Source organism: Acromyrmex echinatior, chromosome 3 (assembly GCF_024713525.1).
Source record: "Acromyrmex echinatior isolate Ae372 chromosome 3, ASM2471352v2, whole genome shotgun sequence".
In the NCBI taxonomy this organism is placed as follows: domain Eukaryota; kingdom Metazoa; phylum Arthropoda; class Insecta; order Hymenoptera; family Formicidae; genus Acromyrmex; species Acromyrmex echinatior.
In genome coordinates this window covers 22,339,076-22,357,137 of record NC_141854.1, presented here as the reverse complement: position 1 = coordinate 22,357,137, position 18,062 = coordinate 22,339,076, and the positions used below count along the sequence as shown (strand labels likewise).

At 38.9% G+C, this 18,062-nt stretch overlaps 1 protein-coding gene across 1 annotated transcript in view; it reads right to left on the bottom strand.

The window, feature by feature from the left end:
• Positions 1 to 16,642, bottom strand: part of tna (Zinc finger MIZ domain-containing protein tonalli) — a 39,723-nt gene extending 23,081 nt beyond the window's left edge. The window contains exon 1 of the mRNA XM_011051537.2: positions 16,013 to 16,642. The gene's annotated coding sequence lies outside the window, so the exon portion shown is untranslated. The remainder of the gene's footprint in view (positions 1 to 16,012) is intronic.
• Between the last annotated feature and the right edge of the window lie 1,420 nt (positions 16,643 to 18,062).

The window sequence follows — 18,062 nt, the reverse complement described above, 5'->3', positions numbered from 1 at the left end:
TCGAAATCCGCCACGTACGCCTCAAGGTTGAAATGCGTCGCGCGTGGAATTGTATGCGTCTGGCATTCAGCGCAAAAAAAAAAAAAAAAAAAAAAAAAATACTTATCCGATAACTAATGCACGTGTCCCCGACAATTAATTTGTGATACTGAAAATGTTTGTACATGACGAAATTAACGCGACAATTTGTACTTCGAACTCAACGTGTGACTTTTTCAAATAGACTTCTCATTTCGCAAAGATAACGGAGCAAATGATTTTTGCGTGCCTGTGTAATCTACGGACGATTTCGGCGTTTAATTAATTGAAAGATTCTTCAGTTTTGATTAATTGAACGCTGAGAGCGTTCATAGATTACACAGACACGCAAAAATCATTTTTTTTTTATTCGGAGATTAGACCACGGCATTTTTATGTATTTTCAAAATCGAATCCGATGTCTAAATTGCTCCATTACATCACAATTTTTTTTTATCGACAAAAAACAACTCGACACAGCAAAAATAGATCGATTTTCCAGTATTTTTAACTTACCAGCTTGCACATTAACTTTACAAGTTAATTACATATTATCGTTAAACTTACCGTCTTTCTTTTCTTCAATCTGCATATTAAAAATTGGGCCATAGAAATACCGGCTCTAAAAATACTGGAAAATCGAGTTATTTTTGTGAAAAAAAAAAAATTATGACGTAATGAAGCAATTTGAACATCAGATTCGATTTCAGAGTGTCAAAATGCATAAAAGTAACGTAATCTAATCTTCAGATCAAACATTATATTTTGTTTTATGTGCCTGTGTTATCAGAGTCGCGTTCTTACAGCTGAGCTGGGAGGTCGGATCTCATTCTATAAAAATCTGCGATTTAATTGAAGAACAGTCGATATGGAAAATTAGAAAGTTACAACGATAATAATAATCTGTGAAGCTTTCGCTGAGGAAAAATAGGTCTTAGCCTCGTTGACGGATCACTGGTTGATATCGCGACAGTTTGGAGATAGACATCCGCGTGCGACAATTAGAAATTAGAAATGCATCCTCTCGAAGAGAACATTCGATCTTTCAGCAACGTCGAGCTGGTAATCGGCCACGACGCGACACGTAAGAGGCATCTCTTTGCCGGCACAAGCTCGGGTTCGCGGCAACATACACATTGCACGCTGGTTGCATTTATGCAAATAATGGAGCGCGAGGAGAAGGTCTGTCCTGTCAAGATTCGGAGAAAGTTGTTTCGGGGCGTTGATTGGCGGATGACGAAATCACGGAAGCCGCCGGCCAATCGTTGCTCTGGAAACTTTCCCAGAACGCTTAACCCCTTTGACCGTTACATAAATATCACCCGATCCGCAGCGTGCTGTGTTACACCAGCGTATCCTGGACAATAGAGATAAAGACGATGGTCCCCGAGATTGTCGAATCGGCGATCTGTCGCGCACGCTCCCACGTATTCAACATTGTAGACTGTTGCGAAAAACGATGTAGAACGACTTTCGATTTCCCTTGAATCTTACGAGCAGTTTTGTGAAGGGCCATTTTAAAGACAAAAATGAAATTTTGGAAAATTTTTTCTATTTAAAAATTTCACGCTTTTAATTTATTAATTGTAACATAAAAACTTTTCTTTAAATTTTTTCACAAAAAATTAGATATTTTTCTTTAATTTCGCAATGTCATGGCACGTGAACTGTGGAAAAAAAAAAAGAAATCCAAGCGCACATATCGCGAGTTCTGTGTTTACACGAACTAAAAAAAAAAAAAAATTATGAGGTAACTGTTAAAATGGTACTATCGGCAAAAAAGATTTTTAAAGATTAATATGCATAAACTTAAAAAGCAAAAAAGTTTCAATGCGAAAAATGCGAATATTTTTGAATAAATTATCGGAATTTATATATAAGATATATATACAGGAAAAATTGAACATAAGATATAAACATATCTGACGAAAGCCGTCGAGATATATCATCGAAAAATCGTCCGCATATATATAGAAATCGATGAGACGGTGATCTCAACGATCTTGTTAGTGGAGAGATCAAGCGAGCGAGATCGGTGACTAAGCTGAGTACAACTGGAGAGGCGCATACTTTCTTCGTCGTCCATTTATAGTTTCATCGCATGTATATATAGAGGCCTGGAAAACAAGGAAGTAGAGAGAGAGAATGTGCGCTTAGAGCCTATAAGTTAACGCGGTGGTACCGAAATAACGTCGTTTAGCTGCTGACGATACTGTAAAAAGGACGTGGCATAAATCGCGCAAGAAAACTTTTTGATATAGTTTCGAAACAGCGTGCGATGATTTTATCTATGTCAGGGTCAAACTGATCGTGCAGATAACGCTGAGGCTAAGGAAATGACCTCGCAAGATTAACTTTATTAACATATTTATTTGAAAAAAAAAAAAAAAAAAAAAAATTTGTTGAATGGTGGTTTTTTTTTTAGTTTTATTGGAAAGCGTCGCATATAAGTGAATAATGGATTCTCATTGTATATCGAGCACAATATACCGCTGCCTCGGTAATTTAACGCATTAAGTCCGATGACATTATCGATATCGACGAATTCTTTCGTACTCTTAATCCTCAAAAAGGTAAGGATTTCTTTCTTTCATGAAGATTGAAATTTGAATTAAAAAATAGATATTAATCGTAGATATTCGTGCTATAATTTCTTAAAAAATAAATAAAATAAATTTTGTATAATTATAAATTTTACAAATTAAATGATAAGCTTTGAGAAATCCTTATACAACATTTTTAATTTTATAAAATTTGTATTTCGAAGATAATGAATGAAGTACACTTTTATTGATCTCAGCAAAAGCACGGGCAATAAAAGTTTGACGTGAAGTTTCCGTAAAAGTAACTCGTGCTCAGTGCAACTTGTACTAAGTGAATGTACGTTCAGTACATTAAACGTGAACAGAGACACGATCGATCCGAAGATCCTATGAAAAGTGATTGGTAATTGCGCACCGAGCTCTGACAGTGGCGTAGCAAAAAATGACAGATTTATAAAAACACTTGAAATCTAAAATCAATGGAATTTTGTTGAAAAAAATTAGTTTTCTAATTTTAGATGAAAAATATTATCATCTAATATTTTATATATTATTACAATAAAATTTTGCTATTCCTGTTTTACAAAACTGCATATTACGATAAAAGCAATATCGATGCTGTCTGTGTAAAACAGTTTCTATAAAATAGCTATTTCCATATAACAGTGATACGCGATACAATAAAATGCGTAAAAGGAAGAACTTTATTAACTTCACTCTTGGAAAGTGTATCTCAGTGACACGATAACGATTTTCTTCACAGTGAAAGGAAAATGTTACCAATCCACCGTGTTTCTCTTATTTAATTGGCTATGCCCAATACAGCTAATTGACTATAATTCGACGCGAGCGTACGCAAAGTCAAGAGTCTCTAGAAGAAGCGGAAGAAGAAAAATAACGTTATGTGTCATTTCCGCAAATCGCGCAGAGTAATCTTCCCGTCGAAACTGTACATTGAAATCTGCTCGTAAAGTCGACTTCACGCTCCAGTGAAATTCCACGGTACGGCAAAAGCGGGTAGTGAATTTCCATCGAGAATCATCCGTATCCTATAGAAAGTTAGGTCGCGCAAGCCGCGCAAGTTAAAATCGGCTGATTACCGCGCGGCACGACAGTGGCGCGCGCACACGCATGCACGCAACACGCATGCACGCGCGCGCGCGCACGCTGCAGAAATGAGCGGTTAATGTACAAGGCGCGAATGACAGCCGATGGTTTACAGCCTTCGCGCGGTAACATGAGACGCGTCCTTGCCACGCGCGATCGCCTCGAGCTAATCGACGCGTCTCGTTCTCGATTGTCGCGTTTTTTCTTTCTCCTCCTCTTTCGCCCCGGTCCTCTTTCCGCTGAGCCTTCGAGGCGCGCTGCCACAAAATAGCCAACTTCGGCAAATTTTTCCAATTTTTCTGTAGTAATCCCATGTCGCACATACACAAGCGCGCGCGCGCGCACTTACGTTAATGCAAAAATTATTTTTTCCTTCGTCTGACTTGTATCTTTATAATTTTTGAAATTTTTTATATGAAACACAAAAAGATATTACATTAAATTTGGCACATTTATATTAGTTAGTGTATGTGTGTGTATATATGTATATTCTTTGACATTTAATGATATTTAAAATTGATTGTACGTTATTATCAGCGATAAAATGTTTTAAGATAACGTAACCAAACAATGTTAAAAAAAAAAACAATTATTATTCTATAATTTCATTCTAAATTTCATTCTCAAAGATTAAAAATTGAGCCACTCTTTTTCAAGATTAGATCAATTTTCACTTTTTAGAATGAAATTTCACTCCAGAAAATTTAGAGAGTTTAGAGAATTTTTCGAATAAAAATTAAATCTAGCAGTTGATAAAAATATTATTAACCCTACAAAATTTTCAGATAAAAAATTATGTTAAAAAATTGATCTATAAACAAATACTAGATAACATTAATATTATATAACATATTTTCTAACTTTTATAAAATTATTTATTATTATTTTCAAAAAATTAAAAAACTCAAAATATATTTGCTTACAAATAATAACCAATAAAACTCTCTTCAACTTTATTTTAAATTTCTCTAAATCAATTAATTTAATCCTTAATACACTATGATTTTCTAATCCTTTACTTCACACAAAAGGTCGTTCCTGTCTTTAGATTAATTTTCATCCTTTTTACAAGTATAAAAGTATATAAACATATAAAAATTAATACGTGATTCTTATATACATACTTTAATATTAAAAAAAATATTTGTAAGATTGCGTATTTAATAAATTGTATATAAATGTTGTACCTAATTATTTGATGCTCCTAATATTTCCAAAAAAAAAAAGAAGAAATGCGCAGAACACGAATGAGTATCATCCAATCATGAGTACCAGAGATTAATTTTTGCATATAAATTACATTTTTCTCGAACGCTCTCACTTCACGTCGAGACAATTCGACAGATAAAAGTTAAAGAATTCGCGAACAAAAGCTTATCTGCCGAAGCATTCTATGTAAAATCATATGATAATATTATTCTGCGCTTGTTAAAAACGTCGAATCGTCGGCCTTCCAACCAAGCTCTTATCGCATAGAATTTTATGTCTTACCTTCGACGTCGCGCATGTCACATCGTCACATATAACTGCGCGATCTACGTTTTAAACTGTATCGGACACAGAACATGCGTTCAACATACGCAACACGAATGTCAGCCGATAGTTAACTGGTGCTGCGCGATGCACGATCGCGTCTGATTAATTAACGCATCCCCCGGTATATTCGGTATGTTTGTGTAAATTGTGTAGATTTTATTTTAGGGCAAACCGAACGCACGGATCAACATTTGCTACCTGTTGGTTGATAAAACGCGTAGTATCAATTGCAAATGATTTAATTTCATAACGATTGATATAAACGATCGACCGGCGGCCAATTTTGTCGGTAATCGAATACGAGTTCTGTGAAACATCGAACGAATACGCGAACAAATAGAACAATTGTTATTTATGGTCATATATCCACGGTGAACACGATCAATAGTTACGTCCAAATTTGTTTTCGACTCCATAATTTCTCATCGAATAATTACAAAATTAGAAAGCGTCTCTTCATATCGTACGTATATTTTAAGGTACGAATTAATATATTAATGCTTGACCTGATGAATTACATTAAATTACGATATTTAACGCGTTGCTTGTATATACATCTATTTCATGTAAATTACGAACTGTGTAAACCAAAAGGCAAAATGTTTCATAATTTATTAATGATCGGATTGCGTACGAACGCACATGAAATACGCATAAAACGCAAATTTATATCGATATTTTACCTTGCAAGAGAAAAAAAATCACTACGATATAAAGAACAATCGAGTTAGTTCTCACATTAGTTTTTTAATCAGTTTCTTGCTTTGATCAAGATTCTTGGATCGTTAATGTGATATTATTTTATCCCCTATTTATTACATCTGGTTTTTCCATTTCCTGCTCTAAAAAGCATTTGTGCAGCAAGTTGCCGGCCGCGACAGCAACCGATAGCTGTCGATTCGGATTCAAAGTGCGAAGCGAACGGTGGGACGAGTCTCTCGGAGTCTCGTCCTCATTATGCAACGGACAATTATGAAAGTTTAATTACACCTCACCTTGAGCGCGTGTGCGAGAATAAAACGTTCGAAGGCTGCTTGCCGGGTGCCCTCCTCTCTCGATAGTCAACAAATAAACGTTTCACAAGCTAAAGCAACGAATTTCGACGCTCGCGTATGTCCACAGTTTGCGCAAGCGTCTTCGGAATGAATGACAATGTCCGTTAGGAGTTTATGTGCTTCGAATATGTCATAATACAACCAAAACCAAAAAAAGAAAAAAAAGAGAGAGAATCTGCGTTCTCTCTTTTGTGGCAACTGCTGCGACGCAGCAACACGAATATCGAAACTCAGAGAATATATTAATATGATTACAGAAATTTTTTTTTATAACGAAGAAACCTTGTTTGAAATATTCCTTCATACATTTCACGTATTATGGCACGATATTACGTCAAAGCGAAATTTGTCACGAGTCAATGTCGAAGGACTAATTGATAGCGTACACGTATATAAAAAAGTGTCTCTTATTTTATGAGTTACGACGTTCTCTCTCCTGAACCATTATTTATCAAAAATATTACGGTACTTTCTTCTGTTCAAACAACTCTTTTCCGGCTTTTACGAGAATTTTTTATAATTGATTAAGATTCTTTATTAAGTCAGTTATTTTTACCTTTTTAAATGGTTTTGTAAACATTGATTTATTAAATGAGAAAAAAATCAATTTTCAGCTAATCGAAGACCTGTCGTGAAGTTGAGAAGAGAAATCTTTCGTACATTTTTTCGTGCATATAAGATTAAGAATTGGTTTAGAATTTTTCGATTGTACGTATATCGCAACACCGAGAGAGAGAGAGAGAAAAATGTTATATCACGGCGACAAATCGGTAGGTGACGTCATGATCGGCAATACGTTGCGAGTAAAAAATACGTTCGCGATTTTCTACGTGCCAACGCGCTCCAAGGTAAAATGCATGTGCCGGCCGCTTTGACATAATTCCTCGTCAGTTTCCGAGGCGTCTCCGCTGCCTCGTCCTTGACAAATAAGTACACTCGCCCCACGAGCAAGTGAGGAGTGCGCAATCAAAAGGTGACGATATTCCTGACTCAATGATATTTGCATGCCAATTTAGTAAATAGTTCTGTCCCACCCCGCTTCTTGTAGCAGCTTTTACGAGCACCATTAACTCTGGCGCTTCGCCTCGCGCGATTCAGATGTCGTCCGATAATCTTACAAAACACGCGGATATAATTAGAGATTAGAGATGTTAAATTAAATTCTATCGGGTGTGTCGCGAGATATGATGCAAGAGATATTCCTTATGATTTTCAATTAATTCTTTCAACAAAATTCTCAGCAAATGCTTTGTTACTAACATTTTTTGAAACATCAAGAATGACATTCAATCAGCTGTGATGTACATATATATATATAAATTAAAAAATCTCAAATCAACGATATATTTTTCTACCTTCATTTTTCGATGATAAAAGTATAATTACATCTATCCCACGAGAGATTTAAAAAATTATTCTTGAAAGCAAAGAAATTATTCATGCAAAACCGTAAGAACGTGCTTTTGTTTCGCGTCTTTGCTTTAAAAAACGCTTCAAAAAAAAAAAAAAAACTTGCTTCTGCTGTGAAAGAATTAATTTAATTTTTATACATTTCATGCATGACTCAATTCCTTCCTTTTCTCAATCTTCATCGTTTACTTTCTACCTTTCTTAACCTCTGAATTAGGTACAAGTATATCGCTATTGCCGCAAGTACTATCCGTATTATCTGTTAGCATCCGGCGCTCACTACCACCGTTCCTTCCTGTACGCGGAAATGGTTTTCTTGTTTTCGCTCGCAGCCCGTGCATATCACATGAAACTGCGATATTATATTCTGAAATTACGTCAGATTAACACGAGCTTGCGCCGATAAACGAATTTCCAATTCGATTCACCGCGACGAAAACGAGAAGGACAGATCGACATACGCGCATTTCTGCAATCTCGCTGTTTACCTATATACATACCTGCATACAACTACTTCTTCTAGTACGATATCGTTATATCACTACGCAAGATCGATTTGAAATCATTAACCTATACGACTGAAATCGCACGGATCCGCGGTCGCGCACCATACCATAAGATAATCGACTAGTACCTATCTATTGATAGAGCATATAACCTGCAAAACGAATACATCACTCACGAGAGGAATGTAACTACGCGACATTACTGGAATGGTTTCAACCGTGTAATCGAGCACAGGCTTTAATAGAACGGAGAAATATGGTACACTTAGTCATTGGTTTATCAAAGAGTGTGTCTCGAGTGCGAGATCGGGGATTTCTAAATCAGCTTCAATAATTTCGAACGAATTTCTCTCCCCCGCTATCAATATATTTCTTCAGGCTGAACAGTGTATCGTACATGACCGATACAGGCGATAAATTATACAAAGTAGGAACGCGCTGATCTCACGCGGTATAATATATGCGGGACACGATCCCGTTGTGATTGTACAATATTTTTTGAAAAAAATACGCGCGCATCGATACGTCCCTGGGATGGGTTAGGCGGGTAGCAGAGGCGTTCACGCACTGCACGCCGCGCCATCGTCGTCACGATCGCTGGTCGTCGCGTCGAGTGTGTACGTTTATTTTAAACAAACCTATTTCTGATACTGGTGTGCGTGGCGGCGGTGCCTGTATCGAGATTAGAAGGCTTTTAAAACGAAACCGCTTCGGTTGCCGCGGAGCGCAATAAATGAGCGCAGACCGCGCCCGCGCCAACACTTACCCGCTTCAGCTAGTCTCTCGCGCGTATGCAACATGCAACTCGTGGCGTACGCAAGGCATTCGGTAAATATCCCTCCCGCTCGTAGATCCGTCTACCGCCGATCTCCGCCAGCCATAGGTGAAAGCTCTCCGACGATCGCAGAAGCGGCTGGTAGGTAGCCGCTGCAAAAAGCGGGATTGTGCCGCTCGGCTATGAATTATGCGGCACGTGTACGTCATATACCGTATCAAACTTTAATGCCAGATCTCATATGAATTTCATTAACAGAGATTTCAACAGAGATGCCTGATCATTTGACGAATTAACATTAAAATCTGATAAATCTTTTACGAAGGAAGCTATATGTTAGCTACAAAAGTTATTTATTTTCTAAATATAAATTTTATATTTAGGTAGCTATTGTGTCCCAATATTCATTTTTAATATTTAATTATCGCTATGATCGTCGCATTTCTTGAATAATGAAGCAAACAAACAATTAATTCACGCAAGTCACATCACTTTTTGATAAATACATTTTTTTTGATAAATATAGATTTTATTTCAATGACTTTTCGAACTTTTTTCTTCTGTAAAAGAGGAAGAAAGTGTTATGAAAGATCAAACAGCGTTTTTCAATAATTGTAAATTAAAAGTTACGTGAGTGAATGAAAAAATTATATTTTATAAAAATTAATGTTGTAAAAAAAAAAAGGAAAAAGCATGAGATCGAGGTATCGTCTGTTATCCAAATATATTACGTTATATATTACGCGGAAAGATGATTTAATGGGCGTCACACATTGCGTTTGTGATCGATATTATTAAAAAGCGTCGATAAACCGCGCGCAATTGTCGCTATAGGAGGATATATACACCTTGCGTTTTTCTCCGCTTCCTACGCTACGCCTCTGCATTAACTGGCTTTTAATTATCGGAATTTAGAGAGAACGGCGCCATATCTTTCTGTCTCGGTCTTAAAAATACCGGGGGTTGCTAATCTCGATAACGGGCCGCGTCACATCTTGCCGTTATCAAAATTTACTGCGAATCGATTGCGTTGCCATAACGCCTACGCGCGAATGTGGGGCGGATAATAAAAGCGGGGAAAAAAGAGCGAGCCTCGACAAGGTCGCCGCGCTGAAACGACGACACACAAATGTCAAGGGATCCTGACATAGTTTTGGCTTCCCTCAAAGCGAACAATCGTCGGCCGCCATGCATTCGTCGATCGCTTATCATACGAACGTGCAAATACGCATATTCACGCATATTCACGCATATTCTCCGATCACGTCGCGAGGTTGTACCGAAATCTTTTTCTCATGGTGGTTTAAGAATTTGGCGAGAAAGAGAGAGAGAGAGAGAGCGAAGATTAATTTATTTCACTGAACTCCATACAATCGTTAACTTCAGTGCCATGAGATCGTTCTGCAGGCTTTCAAAAGATTACAATCGCGCACCAATATACGTAGCTTTTCAATTATCTCACTCATATCTTGCATTACCACTGTACTTGGAAAACGATTTATCATTCTTACTCTCGCTTTCTCTTTTTTTTTTGTGTGTGAGATAAATTAAAAAGCTATTCATCAACACCTCTCTTAACTGTGCTTCTGAAAAACAATATTTTAAGAAGATTTGTTGCGCTAATTAATCTTTATGATAGATAAAATATACCTACTGCCTGTACTGATGGCGTTACGTAAATGAGCATAAATATTGAAGTTCACGATTACAGAATATCATTGCGCGAGTACTTTGGAAAATTGTCGTGGAAATTTATCCGCGCATCGATACAATATGATGTTGTGAGTCGGCGCAGACTTTGTCAGTCACACAGAGACGATTAGATAGCCGAACTACAGAGAATACTGCGTATTTAATATTGCCGAGATTATCGCCCGGTCTCGCACGAATGCTTGTTCTTCCGATACATTTTGCGATACTGAAGCTGACTTATAAACACTCACACATATTTAAGACGAGTATATATATTATCAATAAATTATATCACCCCGAACTTTAAAACCATATAGTTACTTTTCTCCCCTTGACATTCATTCACAAACGATTTAAATCCGGTTCTGATATATCAGGTTTCAATCCGTTTATATAATTTTCTTCATATCGTATCTCAAATCGTAATTTTACGTTTTTCTCTTTGTCTTCACTCCAATTAAATCTGCATAACGGTCTAACTATTTTTATCGAATATCGCTCGTTATCAAAATAATTGTAAGTATGTTCGTCGTACGTCATAATGTTTGTTACTTCGTAATGAAATATTCACGAGATAATATCAATGTCTTTTTTTAAACTACCTACTCCCATTTAGCGAGCCGAGTTTTCACCCATGCTCGTTCTGTGTCACGTCAACTGATAACAGGCATTGGTAACAATGTCGTGGTGATTATCCTCGCCGAAATAGATATGGAATCTTTTTTTCTTTCAATGGGATCGAATTCAAGTAACGCGATCGTCTATGATAAATTCGCGAATGAAAAATATGCGTGCGCGACAGAAATAACGAGACAGAAAGGGTTATAAATAGTAATGTTATTTTCATCGCAGTTGGATATATCCTTTTGATAGCGAATTAACGATACATACTTCTTTTTTATAGCTAAAAAAATTATTCAACTATCATACTTCTGGATAGATCAATTTCTTAATATTTAGCAACAAAAAAATAGATGAGAAAATACATTGCAATTGTGCACTGAGAAAAAGATAAGTTAAAAATTTATTTGCGACAAATCTATTTATTTTATTGAAATAAATCTTTATTTAAATACATAAAAATAAAATTTTCCTAGCAAATAAGCCATTTATTTTATTTTTTTACAATTAATGAGATATATTTTACAAAAATGTATATTCGTCACCACAATCACATTTTTGCAACTACTAAATATCGAAGAAAACATAAGTAATTTACTTCGACATTTTTCTCTCAGTGTGGAGATCTTTGATAACAACCAATCCGATCTCGATAAAACGCAGATTCCCTTCATTTTTGTCAACCTTCAGTTGGCAGCAGTCAGAAATACGTAAAATTAAAATTGGTTTAAAATAAGAGTAACACAGAATCGACATCACATACCACTTTTGTGTGTGTGTGTGTGTGTGTGTGTGTATGTGTATGTGTTACAGTATCAAGTTTGAATAAATAGCAAATTTATAAGCAAAACTAAAGCCAGATTAAATTATACATGACAGGGCGATGTGAAGCGATTAAAGTTGCACAACGATGTCAGCGAAAATAGGAATAATGCCCATTTCCACCAACGTAGATTAATTTTAATCTCGGTTCAACTTACTCTTCGTCTTTTTCTAATCTTTAGAACTAGAAAAAGACGAAGAGTAAGTTGAACCGAGATTAAAGTTAATCTACATTGGTGAAAACGGGCGTAAGTCGAATATTTTTCAGCGAACGAATAATTAAGGTCGCATGTTGGAGATTACAAAGTGGCGTTCGAGTAACACGCTTATCGATAAAAGCGTACGTGCCGCGCAGAGGATGCGAAGCTCGACAAACAAAAAGGCGCGCGTATACGCACGCACATATGCGGCTTTTGTTTTCGAAAAATCGAGAAGATAGCTGACAATCAGGCTACGAATCCCATCGCTCACGTAATTTACGTCCCAATATTTGCGGCTAAACGCAAAAGCCGCGTAATTATACGATTTTGATTTGTTTCGATAGCGAGGATTCGTATACGTTGCATTTATTGGAAATGATCGCTTCTCAATGAAATTGAGGATATATTGTTGTCTATTACACTGTCTAGTTATTTCTGATACATTTTCTGCTATATATGTTTTTACAAATTTACGCGAAATAAACGAGAAATTATTATATTAAAAATGTTACTGCGAATTAATTTTCGAAATGTGACGCCCAGACATTTTTACCGTTCATAGGAATATTTGAAAAATAAAATTGTAAAAATTGTAAGTGCTATATTTAAACATATGTATCTCCTGTGCAAGAGAAATGCCGTATACCAAATAATATTATCAACGGCTATGAAATATGGAATTACAGACGAGGTAACAATCGTGAATAATATTTGGATAGTATCTAAATACCTATCAAATATTATTACTATTGCCACGCGTGACTCTCAAACAACAAGTGTTGTTCAATGTCATCTTTCGATTCTACGCATAATATAAATAGCGCGCTTTACATTGCTCCATTTTATTCGTTTACGATAATTGCAGCAAAACAGGCAATGCTACAGATCTCTATTTTATTTCTACACTAGATTGCACTAGAACTTTCTTTCTCGCTTTCGCTAAATATCAAATATACCTATTTCAAATTCTAAGAGTACGCTACTAGTTCAGTTGTAGAAAATATATCCTATGAAAGACACTATTATATAAATTTATTATATAAAATTATAATCACTTGGAATTATTTTTAATTTCTACAGGTCGCCATTGCTCCTACTTAATATGTCATTAATTTAACAGAAACAATAAAGTTAAACAATTGAACTCAAGAAAATGTGACTGTAATTTAATTTTTTATTTACGAATGCCTGTTTCTATCAATGTAGATTAACTTTAATCTCGGGTCAACTTACTGTTCATCTTTTTCTAATTTTTACAAGTTTGAATCGACAGTAAAATGAAACTACATCGGTAGGAACGAGTATAAGTGCATACGTTAATATAAACGCGGTTTATTTTGAAATTAACCACAGAAATAAATTGGTTCACATTTTGACACACATGTGAAAGTAAATTTAACAAAATATTATTTAACTCGAAGGATTGGATTATCACTGCTCCCCTTTGATACTCAAGTATAAGTGGCATTTAGGAGGAAATTCGCAAGGTGCAATCTAAGACGCAATCCGAGACGATGCATCGAGATGGAATGTCGGCGCGTAAGTCTCATCTCGAGACGCCTCGACCCGACACGATACGACACGACACGACACGACACGACACGACACGACACGACACGACACGACGATCTACGGGAGTCTCGAACGAAAGGTGTTAATACGTAGTCTCATAGTTATGACCTACAGAGAGTAGTCCATCGAAGATTACAGCGGACGTGACTTTCTGCTTCTCGTCGACTCGCGCACGCGTCCGCGGACGGATGATCGCCTCTAAATACCTCCTCCTTCTTTTCCTTCTCCTTCCACCGCGTCGTCTCCCGAGTCCCGTGTGTCTTTTGCTTGCTCTAATCGGAGCCCCGAGCGCCATGAACAGCGCGAGCGAGACGGGATGACACGTCTTTAAGAACAATCGCTCGTTGTGAAAGCGCATCGCCGCGCCGTGCCGCTCGGAATATCCAGCATCGCGATGTAATAAACGAGCGAGAAACGAAAGAGACAGAGACGGAGAGAGAGAGAGAGAGAGAGAAGGAGAAAGATCGCGGGCGTTTTCCCGCCGATCGATATTATCCGAGATCGGCGCCGAGAGAGCCATAGTCGATCGACGTAGGTTTTCGCCTCGTTTAGCGTCGATGCCGTGCCGAGCCGAGCGGAGCCGAGCCGAGCCGAGCCGAGCCGCGAGGCGCCCTTCGCGAGGAAAGGACTTCGTGGTGAACAGTGATAAATAATTAACAACTATCGCTGCTATTGGCCGACTACCGTTTTACCAGACCGCTGCGCTGGTAACAATGCACCATCACGTTTCGTGAAACTGCACAGAACTCGAGAAACTCGGTGTTTAACGTACACATTCTGTCTCTCTTTCTCCCTCTCTCTTTCTCTTTCTTTTTATGCATGCAACGGCGAAGATTCAAACTTGGAAGAAACGCTCTGTCGAATAGGAGAAAATTAATTGAGATTTTCTATTTCGCAAAATTTAACTTCCGTGCAAACGATAGTTAACGATAACAACGACGGAACGTTGAGAAGACGCGTCTGTTCAAAGGCGATTCGAGGTCTCGATTCGCGCAGCGATTCGCGATTCTCGATCGACGTAGCGAGACTCGACAGTTGTTTGAACGAGAGATTTTCCCACGTTTCGCGTAAAAGCAGGAGTTCGATTGTGTACCACACAACTTGGAGAAAATTACAAAAATAAGAATATTTATCAGAATATTTATAATTTCATTGACAAATATATTTATGTTCGTTTCCATCAATGTAAATTAATTTTAATCTTCGTTCATATTTTCATCTTTCTCTAATTCTAAGAATTTTCTAAGTAGTTCTAGAAGTTTCTTTGTAGTTCTAGAAAAAGATGAAAAGTAAGCTGAACGAGACGGGCACAAGTAAATTCATTTACTTTTGTCGTTTTCACCAAATTGTGCGACACGCGATCGAATTTCAGAGTAAGAATTCTGGAGGTCAATTGTATATCTCGAAACAAGGTGGAAAGTACAAAAGAAAAGGAATTTACTGTAGTATTCAAAATAATTTCATTGACCAACATTATACTCGTTTTCACCAACGTAGATTTACGTAGATTCTCTAATTTCCGTTCCTAATTTCCAACTCCTTTTGTTAATCCTAAGAATTAAAAAAGCTGAACAGTAAGTTGAGCGCAGATTAAAATTAATCGCTCACTTTTATCATTTTCACCAAATTATGCGATACATAATCGAATCGCAGAATAAGAATTGTATTCCGGAGATCAATTATACCGAAACTCGAAATAAGGAGAAAATTACAAAAAGTGAGCAAATTTACTAAAATATTTATAATTTCATTGTCAACATCTGATGAACTGGTTTATTTTTGTTTCATGATACACAATCGACCCTTTGAACGAGGGGGATTTCTTTAACTCTTTACTTTCCGACACTTGAACTTTGTAAAAGAAACGCTACACAACTTGGCTTCACTCGGTAAGTTTGAAAAGTTTCAAAAGGCAATCGTAGAATACCTTATAAGATAAGATTGTATTATTATGAATGAAAACACTACGAGATGCAATTTGAAATGAGATCGAGAGGGGACGCTGAGATTGCCAGGTAGAGACATGAATCTCATCATCTGCAGTTCATTAGAAAGGCTTGTGTCGACGCGTAAACGGAAAAGAGGCGCGGAGTATCTCACAGCGCAGCGAAGTGGCTCCGTTTAAAGTGAAAGAAACCAAGTGGGAAAAACTCACCTCCACGATGACTGCAATATCGCATTATCCTTGATTAGAGACGACCGCGAAGGAGCCTCCTCCGCGACGAAGCGTAATCCAAGAATGATCGTCGCGCATACATATGCGTTGGCGGCAAATATGTATGTACACGTACGTGTATATATATATGCGTATGTACGATACACATATGTATGTATGTATATATATATATTTATATATATATATTATATATGCGTAAAGCCAGATAAAAGTAGAAGTACACTAGATCACACAGAGCACACTGTTTACCCTCGCGCGTTTATCACGAGCGACCACCACGGTGCTGCTGTTCGCTACGTTAATCGTCATCGTCCATCGGCAGGACGACGAACACTGTCACTACGACGCTCGACACTGCGACGCCGGCCGTTCATCACCTCGTCATAGGCACATTACGACGCGACGACGCGACGACGACGACAACGACGACGATAACGACGACGATGACAAAACGATGTCGGTGGCTGCGACGACAACAACGACGACGACGACGGCGACGACGACGACGACAACGACGACGACGACTGCGACGACGATGATGACGGCAGACGGAATGTACGGAATGGCCAGAAGGAGCACACAGGTAGCACGACGACCACGCTCCGCACGAGCCACGAGCCAACTGAAGGCGATAACCGGTCGGCGGAGTGTTCCACGCGCGTGCGACTCGAATGCGATGCGCCGCTTCCCCCTCCTTCCCTCCCGCACGTCCGTCCGCCTGCCGGTCCGTCCGTCCGTCCGTCCACCCACCCTATTACCCTCTTCTCCCTTTCGTGTGCGTCGAGAGAGCGAGAGAGAAGGGGTAACACTTCTCCGCTCCGCTCCGCTTCGCTCCGCGCTGATATACCGGCCGTCGTCGAGTCCTTGTGGCGGCTACGACGACAACGACGTCGTTATCGTCGATCGCGTCGCTTTTCCGCGCCGGTATTTACACGCGTGTATCGTACATACGTTTCACTTATATTCTCCAACGGTGTACGTCTCCTTTCGGCATTCGACTGGATTGCGTTCACCGGAAGAAATATTCAAAGCGAGAAACACACAACGGCCGCATGCCAGTTACCGGCGCTCTTCGTCGATCTCCCTCTTCCGCCTTCTTCTCCTCTCTCTTTCTCTTTCTGCTGCTGCCGTTGCTGCTGCTGTTCCTGCTGCTGCTGCTGCTCCTGCTCCTTCTCCTTCTCCTCCTCAATCGCGACCGCTACCGCCGCGCGCGCTCGTTTCACCTTTCTTTCTCTCGCGCGTGCGAGATTCCCATCCGCGGAAACTTTATTTATATCCACCGACCGCGGCGGTCGCGCGCCTCAGTCTGTCACGGCGCGTAGCGTCGGCGTGGCCGCTAAGCTGCTTGGTCGCTGCGCGCGTCTCGAGTACGAAGGATTGGAAGGATCACTCGACAACCGGACGACCGGCAACGACGATGGTGCATCTGATCTGAATGCACGTACGTTGAGATCACGTTGAGAGATCGTTCTTCCTTTCTATATATATATATATATCCGCCTGTCCTTCCTTCTTCAGTTGATGAACGCGGAAGAGCAAGCTATACAAATGAGAGGTCGCAAGGGTCGAAGAAAAGAAAGAGGAAAAAAAGAGGGAGAGGATAGAGAGAGAGAGATATATATATATATATATAGAGCGTCCTCGGTATTCGTGGATGGTTGATTCTGACTACTCGGCTGACTGACTACTCCGCGCCGGGTAGTAGCATTGGCCCCGCGCTAAACGGTTGAAAGTAATACTGTCTAGTGAGAGGCTGTTGGTTGGGGCCCCGACGGCGACGGCGTCGTTCCCACTCGCTCCCTCTACCACGCTCGCAATCTCTCCCTCGCTCTCAGCGTCACCTTTCTCGCTCATACAGTCGCGCTCTCTTCTGTCTCCGTCGCGCGCGCCGCGCGACGTATGTCCTTGTCCTGCGTCGCTCGCCGCGCCGTCACGATCGCGTCTCGTACATGTACATACAAACACACGTATATGGCGTGGCACGTATACACCGATTTCTCTCCTGTTGGGTGGGTGAACTCCTTGTCGA